This window comes from Perissodus microlepis, chromosome 8 (genome assembly GCF_051167445.1).
Source record: "Perissodus microlepis isolate ML-2025 ecotype Zambia chromosome 8, ASM5116744v1, whole genome shotgun sequence".
Lineage (NCBI taxonomy): Eukaryota > Metazoa > Chordata > Actinopteri > Cichliformes > Cichlidae > Perissodus > Perissodus microlepis.
The window spans coordinates 17,382,329-17,392,379 of record NC_140468.1 but is presented as its reverse complement, the minus strand read 5'-3'; positions in this window follow the sequence as shown (position 1 = coordinate 17,392,379).

Sequence of the window (10,051 nt, the reverse complement as noted above, 5' to 3'; positions counted from 1 at the left end):
TTCAAAAAGAGACGCACCCAGAGTGAGACCTTGTTAAGGTGGAGACAAAAGAGGATAATGTGATGTTGAAAAGGGTCACATTTGCAGGATGACGACATTAATAGGCTTACTAAACCTGTTGAGCTTTTGAATCTTTGCTGGACACATACAGAATACACTGAAACGAGTACTAGGTGATTAAGTTTTTGACACTTTATCTAGCTCCTTGCAGTGTCAGACTAATCTCTCACTTATCACCTCTTATGCTCACATTAAAATTGAGATCAACAAGCATTTGAAAGATTATCTTTAGGTTTATTTTACCTCACTTAATACTTTGTTAGATATGCTGTACTCCCTTAGATGTAAAGCCCAGAAGCTATATATGGTAATACATGGCTGACCCACCTAACATACATTAAATTATATATATTTGATAGATGCCTACAGTTTTTCAGAATTTAACAAGTTAGCAATCGTCTAGCCTTGCATCCTTGTAAAACCTAAATAATTTGAAAATTTTTACACTGAGTACAACTATTTATAAGATTGTGTAAGAATATTTAGAAAATATACTTCATTTGCTTTCTAGTAGACAATTAGAGAAAGTGCAAAATCATTAAATATGAGAGAAGCTACTTTCCTTTAAATATGAGAGAAGCTACTTACCTTTAAATATGAGAGAAGCTACTTACCTTAGCACGAAGATAGAACAAAAAGGAAAAACAATTTGTCTTTGATTTCATAAAATCAAGACAATTTGCATATAAAGTAAGCATAAAAAAATTGTGGTTTCTTTATTAGCAGTGGCATGTGTTTGGTGTTTTCCCCTACTGAGAGGCTCAAGCTATTTTTTTTTCTGCTAAGCTAAGCTAACCCTTTGCTAACATTCCTTTCATTAGCCATCTCCTTTTACTTCCCTCAAGAATTGCGCTCAAGTTCTTACATAAGCAAAGGTACCAACATGTTGTCATCTAAAGTAATGTTAGTTTGTATTGTAGTGCTCCAAAACGTGGCTTTTCTTTTTCCTCAAGACAACTGAAAGCAACACTTAAAATACAGGTCAATACCTGAAGCTTACATGTTGGTGTGAACAGTTGCAGCATGCTTTTATAGGGTTTATAGAGTTACCCTTTGCAGCATCTTCTTTTCCCATACATTTGTTTGTATAGATTCAGATACTATACATATCTTCATCAATGGATGCCTTCTTCTCCTTCATTTATCAGAAATGTGCATGCATCAGCTAGAGTCAATTTGGAGACAAGACCTCTGCCCCTGGGGTCAAAGTGTGAATCCCTGAAAGGGACAGGAATGTCATCCGTGGGCCCAACTGTCTGCAAGTTAGATAGCCTAGTGGTCAGACAGGTGGTCCCTAACCTAATATAACTTTAGTACCTACTCTGCAGTTGAAGAGGCTGGCATATCTCTAGAAAGGGAAAAAGATCATTGGACTCAGGTAATTTATCTGATGTATGGTTATTTGGCTTTGGACAGGGCATCTTTATGCTGATACCTATTTTACAAAATATTGAAGCAATTGGTTTTTTAAACTCTTTATAGGTCCTTGCACTATGATAACAGCATGTAAGTGGTGAACAGTAAAGCTCATGCATGGAAAGTAGACTGTGCTGTTTAAAATAAACCTGGTGCAGGAAATAAAATTACAAAGAAGTTTGCGCTTGGCAGCTAGAATGACTGTGTGCGTGCGCAGTAAGAGACAGATAAGTCCAGCATGTATATTAAGTTTCTCAGAGAACACTTTGTGCAATTTAGCGCTGCAAAAAACATTTTAAATAGTGATGAGATGATTAATTGGCAACATGAAAATAACCCTTCCTACTCAGCACCCAGTGTAGCTAATGTTATTAGTCAGTGATTATTCAGGAATATGTGTTTATATATAATATGAGTTTTATATATAATATGAGTTTTTGAGGCAGTGTCTGCAAGCAGAAATTTACATTTTGAATTGAAAGCATTCTAGCTGATGCAGCATTTAAGAAGAAATGCTGAAATTACCACTTCATGCCTCTAGCATTCAACAGCTGTTCAGCTGACAAAACCCTCGGAGGCCGGGGATGCTCTCTTATATGGCTTTGTGTTATTCCTGTTAGGTTTTTTTCACCTTCTTACATTTTGAATTGCATGCTTCACTGTTTTTATCTAAACAGTGTAAACTGTATTGCAGATATTGACATACTTAATATTACCCCTTTTATTAATCTAGAGCCACAGAAGTTTGCAGATGATTCTGACATTTGTGACTTTGTGTTACGGCAATACTTTTTAAAATTATACAAGCTTTCTTCAAATACTCTCAACAATCTGATAAGAGAATCAAACAGAGGGAAACTTGAACTATCTAAGGACTTTTACTGATCGACAGTCGCAGATGTAATTTGTAATTTGCATTTCGTTCTCCTGAAAGAAAAGCACATCTTTCAACATCTGCTAATATATTATCACCCTGATTTACCAGATTTTATTGCTTTAGCTGTCTGACTTGCAGTTGTTGATAAGCTTTTATGAGGAGCCCCATGGTTACTGCTGAAGACACAAATAACTGTAATCTATGGCTGTCGTGCCAAAAGATTTGCCTAAAGATGAATTTTTTTTTCTAACTCCTTCTACACATTGAATTAATTTCAAAGCAACAGGAACAGAATCTTTTTTATACCGTCTGTAATTAGATGGCTTAATTTAAACATAAAATTCAGTAGCAGTACTTCCCTGCACCGCAGCAGCTTGGTAATTTACGCTAAAGACTGACTAATTACTTCACTGCCTGGTGGGCAATATAAATATATTAGGGTTTGTTTTATTTTATTTTGTTATGGTAACTCCCTACTTTAAGTGCATATAAATATATATTTTTTAAAAATCTATTTATTTTCCCGGGGTGTCTTAATACTATATTCAATCTGAGCAACCCATATTTTCTGTACCTTTAAGACAAATGAAGGTTTATGTTACAAGTATTCACATAATGAACACTCTGTCATCTACATTCAATAAGTCTAATGGCATTTTCTGCCTGAAATGTTTTGTAATTAAATTAAATGTAATTGATATCAATATTTTTTCATTAGCAGAGTCATTAGTCAGTCATCTGGAAAATATGTCAACAGTTTGGGGCATTTAAAATGTCTGAGTTTGTATCTTCCAGTTCAAAATGTCTTTTTTTTAATCCCACTATTTTTACATAACATTGAAGCAATCCCAGCAAATAATTGCAAAATTATTGGTTAAAGGCTTCATTGTGTTAACCTCCGGCTAATGTATGACATGATGGCTCCATCTTGTGGTAATATTAGGAAATGTCAAATACAACTAGGAAGAACTCAACTCAGGTGACTGAAAGTACTGACAGTACATCAGTGATAGTTATGAAAGATTTGAGCAATTTGAGTGAATTTAAATGCCTATCGGACAGCTCAATTACAAGGGCTTCATCCTATCAAGATTCAAATTTCAAGATATTTTGCATGATGGTGCTCAATTGAAAACACAAGCACAAACAAATACTTTAGACTTTACTTTTGTTTTACATTTAACTTTATTATGGTAAAGCACATACATACAAATACATAACATTCACAGCCTGAACTTAAGTACATTTTGTGCATTTGACTAAACAAATGTGAGCATTTTCTTGCAATAAAATAATTGTGAGCCTGCAGTAAGACTGCACATCAAGTGAAACTCCAAAATAAAAATCTGATGCTACAAATATTAGTAACCAAATTTTCAATTTTGCCCACTTCCCTTTCTAAAAGCACAGGGCTAAATTATAATTTTTATTTGTTGTTGTTCTGATGCATTTTTCATGTTTTGTGAAGCCATAAAGCACTTATCAAACAGTAACAAACCAGTTTTATTACAGATTGACAAATATGGGACATTCATGCTGATGAAGCACAGTTTATTAAAAATGATTTAATACATGAAATGCAATGGGCCTGGAGCTGCCAGGGAAGAAAAGATGTTTAAAATCCAAGATGAAAATGCAAGTACTATACTATGGGGTTAAAATAGTGTTTTGTTGAAGTCACACCCACAAAAGGCTTTAATACAATATTTCCGACATTAGATGCTAAATATCTAAACCTATCCGGCACCCATGGAGGCAGCCTACAGTTAGAGTTGCCCAGGAAGAGGGGTGTGGATGAGGTCTCATCAATGTTACCTAGACTTGAGCAGCCCTTCTAAGAGCGTGAGGCCCGGGTTCGAATCTTGCCCATGGCAGCATGTTTTCAGCGGACTCTTCAAACTGACGGAACTTCAACATGTGCAGTTTCTTTCAGCGAATTGTTTTGCATGGTCAGGATTTTGGCTAATTTATTACAATTTGCAAAGTTTTTATGATTTCAGCAACTTTTCTAATATGGACTTCAGCTTCTACACCTGTCTTCAGCAGACAGTTCAGCTTCTTCATGTTGTGCCAATTTTTCACCTTTCAGCAACTACTACTTTGAATGGAACTTCAGCTTGTTCAGCTTGTTCAGCTTGTTTTAGCAGACTGTTTTGGTTGTTTAATATTTCTGCTATTTTATTACAATTCTGCAAAGTTTTTATGATTTCAGCTTCTTCAACTGTTTTCAGCAGACAGCTCAGGTTGTTCTGCACCCTGCACATTTTTTGTGTCATCATATCTCTTTTTGGAATGTGAATTGATTTGGCTCACTGAGATGAGCAGCTGCCCTGATTCTGGTCGACACAGGTTCGAGTCCTACCCGTGGTTAGTAGCGGTTTTTGATATTGGCGGTTGCCCAGGGCAGCATCGTGGTGGGGGTGGCATCAAGGGCATGGGCAAAAAAAGTTGCTCGTATTCATGCTGCCCTGAAATCATGCCAGCGAATTTTGGGGATGGCATAGGCACGGATCAGTTTTCTATCACCCATTTGCGGGGAGTAAGGGCGCCCTCCGTTTGCGACGTGCGCCTGCTACAGAGAGGAGAGGGCGGGGCGCCGGGGGATTCGCAGCATCTAATAACCTACCCGCAAAATGAAACAAAATAAAATAAAACCCAACAAACACGAGACATAATGATACAGATTTATAATTTGAATTGATGTTTTTTCGAAATTCTATAAGCGAAAAGTGAGCGCGAGAGCCTTCGGTGCGCCTGCTTGCTGCTGAAGTCAAAGTAAACTGTATTGTCATCTCCGCTACATATAGTACAGTACATAGAGAGACGAGACGATGAGGCTCCAGTTATGTATCCTGAAACAATCAGAATCACAATCAGAATACTTTATTAATCCCTAAGGAAATTATGTGGGTCACAGTTGCTCCAAGAAGAAATGGTAAAAATAGTAACAGTAACAGACAAAACTCCAAACAATACATTATGTTACAGGTCTTAGACATTTAAGAAATATCAATAATATATACAGATTACTCAATTATAAATATCCAGGATTAACAGCGGTGATTATAAATAAATATCAAGAAAATTGCCAAGAATATTACAGAGTAGAAAAGAGCGTGTGTAAAAAGGGTGAAACTACTGCAGTGTTTACAGTGTATTAGATGGAGGAGTTGTACAGGGAGATGGCCACAGGCAGGAATGATTTCCTGTGTTGTTCCGTGGTGCTTTTTGGTAATCTCAGTCTCTCACTGAGCATGTTCCTGTGAGTAGCCAGCATGTCATGGAGTGGGTGGGAGGTATTATCCATGATTGTCCTTATCTTGGACAACATCTACCTCTCAGACACCACCCTAACAGAGTCCAGCTCCATCCCCACAACATTAGTAGGCTTTAGGATCAGTTTATTTAGTTTGTTGGCATCTGTGACCCTCAACCTGCTGACCCAGCAGGTAACAGCATAGAGGATAGCACTGACCACAACCGAGATAGAACATTAAATAGTAGGGATAGTGAAAACTTCTGTTTACATTTGTTAGCCACTTGGCTATGACAGTAAACAGTAGACACTGATGTAGCTTACTGAATCTTTCAGACTGTGTTCAGCACAATATTACTTAGTGATTGTCAGTTGTTGATTTGTCCTATTCTCATTGTATGACGAATTATGACAGCTGTTTGTTAGCCGTTTGCATACTATGCATACTCTCTCTCTCTTCATACATATGTGTGTGTGTATGTTTCTCTGGTTAAATTCAGTATGGTTCTGACAACAGTTTTTACAATAAAATATATTAATGTACAATCCTTAATATGTTTTATGTGTGGTTGGGGGGTGGGGTGGAGGGTACCGGGGCACCAGAGGGAGTGTTCGCCTAGGACGCCAAACAGGCTAGGACCGCCACTGCTCGTGGCAGTTGCTGCACAGCTTCCCTGCTAGCGCTCGTTCTGCATTCTTGACACTCTTCACTTTACCCTTTCAAATAAAGCTGTCTTCAGCAAACAGTTCAGCTTCTACACCTCTTCTCAGCAGATATTTCTGCTTTTTCAGCTTTTTTCGGCAGATAATTTCCGCTACACTGCATTCACGCTGCATTTTCACAGGAACTTTTTCTAGTCTTGTTTAGTATCACTTCGATTCATTAGGACAAGAAAACATTTACTCCAATACAAGAGAAAAAGTGGAGTTCCCACTTTTAACAGTGTAACCTTTTGGACAAGACATACTTTTGACTCTCCATTTAACATATTCCATCCAATGTTGACAAAGCATATCAACAGATACCATGTTTTCTTGTCCCAATCTGCACGTTTGTGTGATTTGTTGATATTTTGTATTATTTTCCTATGGTTAACTAAAAAACTTTTGAAATACCCTATCCTGTTCCAAACAAGTTTGACTCTTGAAACATCTCCTAGAAACCACTTTTAAAAGGTTCAGTCAGCTCAGCTTCTCTCACAATAACACTACCATGTGGTCAGCCACATAGCTACATTTCAGAACACACTGCCTGTCCTTTATATTGCATTCAGTCTTCTCCAAAGTTAGTCCATATCACTGTTGGAAGACCTCAAACATTACCCATATGTTTGATCTAAGATAAGTTTAAATATCTGGGGGTGATCATTCAAAGCAACGGACAGTACAGATGACAGGTACAGGCAAGGTGGAGTGATTTGTGACAGAAAGGGATTAGGGTAAAAGGAAAAGTTTACAAGATGGTAGTGAGCTCGGCTATTATGCATGGCATGAACAAAAAGGAGGAACTGAAAAAAAGCTTACAGATGTCAAGCATAAGGGTGCTATAAATATTGCTGCTTGCTGAGACTGTACAAAAAAAAAGTTAACACGTTTCACCGTAGCGTCAGAGAAACCAGCCACAGAGAGTAAACCAAACAGTTTAGTTTCCACCACATTCTAGTTTCCTAAGAAGTCATTAGACCCAAATCATTTTTAAAATTGTTTAAAAATATGAAAAATATGAAATATGAAAATAAGTTAATAATGGCACCAAATTTAACTAGCACTAATAAACATGAAATGAGCAGATGGAGGTGAAAGATCTCAAGGTGCGGAAGGAGAAGTAACTATTTAGTTAATCACTTGCCAATAAAAGAGACCAAAAGTTATAAAGTTAACAATTGAGCAGTAATATCCCAGGATCTCCGATCCCAGGATCAGAGAAATTATTATTGTTAGAATATCATGTAGCTAGTTCAAGGTTATCTTAGGAAAACAAAGGAATTTGTACAGTTCAAAATATGTGGTGTCATTTGAGATTCGTATGAAGCTTTTATCTTTCAGTTGTGACCACTTGATGCTGTGTAACTTCCTGAATCTACTTTGTCTTTACACATCGTGATGATCAGATAAAGCTCACTGTCAGTTACCCTGCTAAGAGGAACTTATGCAGTCAAAATGATGATCTCTTAAATATTAGTTGGTGTTTAAAATGCATCAACAATTTACAAAGAAGTGTTACACAGTGCAAACTATTTGTCTTAGTGTCACTAATCTACTATCCTTTCTTCTGAGAAGAAAAAGAGCACGAACATGGAAATGATGTCAAATCTAAATGCAGCGATATCTTAAAGACTACTTACATGTTGTAGTCTATGCAGAATTAATCAGTAGATATGGAGTTTTAATTTGGATATTAAAGGAAAACGTATACATATGTCACCCCTTTTCTGCTCTTAGGGTGCCTCTGACCCCACTACAGCAAATACACCAATAGTGAAATCTACTGGACTTTGTAATGTAAGAAAGTGATCAGTGAAACAAACAATGAAAGCAGCATAATCAATGCTTCAAATGTGGTGTTGACTTTTTTTTCTTGTTTTTAGTAGCATAACTCTCAGGATAACATTGCTAGGAGGCACCAAGTTCTGCCCCATCTCACCTATGGTGGCTTTTGTTTTAAATGTGTAAACACACCTCTGTGCACCAAGATAAAAGCAAAATGTTTGTAAGTTACCCAGCTCAATAAATTCAGTTCAGTTCAATTCAATTCAATTTTATTTATATAGCGCCAAATCACAACAAAAGTCGCCTCAAGGTGCTTTATATTGTAAAGTAGCTACAGAGAAAAACACAACAATCATATGACCCCCTATGAGCAAGCACTTTGGCGACAGTAGGAAGGAAAAACAGGAAGAAACCTCCGGCAGAACCAGGCTCAGGGAGGGGCGGCCATCTGCTGCGACTGGTTGGGGTGAGAGAAGGAAGACAGGAAAAAGACATGCTGTGGAAGAGAGACAGAGATTAATAACAGATATGATTCAATGCAGAGAGGTCTATTAACACATAGTGAGTGAGAAAGGTGACTGGAAAGGAAAAACTCAATGCATGACAGGAATCCCCCGGCAGCCTACGTCTATCGCAGCATAACTAAGGGAGGATTCAGGGTCACCGGGTCCAGCCGTAACTATATACTTTAGCAAAAAGGAAAGTTTTAAGCCTAATCTTGAAAACAGAGATAGTGTCTGTCTCCTGAATCCAAACTGGAAGCTGGTTCCACAGAAGAGGGGCCTGAAAACTGAGGGCTCTGCCTCCCATTCTACTTATAAATAAATAATATTTATAATAAATAATAATAAATAATAAATAATATAGGAACAACAAGGCCTGCAGTGCAAGAGCGAAGTGCTCTAATAGGGTGATATGGTACTACAAGGTCATTAAGATAAGATTGGGCCTGATTATTTAAGACCTTGTATGTCCTTGGAGGCCATCTTGTCTTGGCGGTAAAGAGGAAAACCGCCTCAAATGCAGCTCTTTTATAGGAAATGGGCTGGCAAGAGTAGGAGTTTGGTTGGTCAACCATTTGCAGAAATTTAAAGTCAGTAAAATGACCTTTAAAATATGTATTTTCATACATGACACGTCTGCTTTCATTTTTGACAAGTGATTGATAATGTTAGGATTATTTGTGAAAACTAATCTTCTTTGTTTGTCCCTCTCTGGAAGGATTATGTCATGGGGCGTTTTGAACTGAGAAGGCGTGGTCTGAAAGGGTATAAAGGAGGACTTAGAGAAAAGAGAGAAAATCGCTTGGCAGTATTTGAGGATTTTGGGTGGGGTGGGGGGGGGTTGAGTAATGTTCCAGTCCACACTCCAGTTGGTGGATGTAATACACCATTTTGTTGTTTGCCAACTGCCAATAAAACTTAAAAGAAGAAGAAGAAGAAATGGATAGGTTGCCATTTTGGAAGTTTCTGTGTGTGGGTGTAAAAGACTGGCCAATAAACTCTGTTCCATCAAGTCAGAGTGATGTCTGCTGTTTTCCATTCCATAACAAATGTGATCCAAATATATAATATAATGGCAATGGCATCAAAATAATGCATAATGTCTGTTTCTGTCATGTCCAGTGCTGTAGCAGGCAGGATGGGGACCCAAACGCAGGACTCCGAACAACAGAATGAACAAAGGAGGCAGCTTCACTGCTGTAGAAACAAACTCCAAAACAAACTCATGACAACAAACATACACTGCTGGTGTGTAACATGTTCATGTTCAGAACTGAACATGCTACACACCAGACAACGAACTATCAAAATAAAATAGAAAACATGAGACACAGACTGAAATGCGGACTTGACACTGGGACCGAGGACGACTAGGTATGAAAGAAAGAACACAGGGGAGAGGCACAGAAACACAACCTAAATTCTAGAAACTACAAAGAATAACTGAGA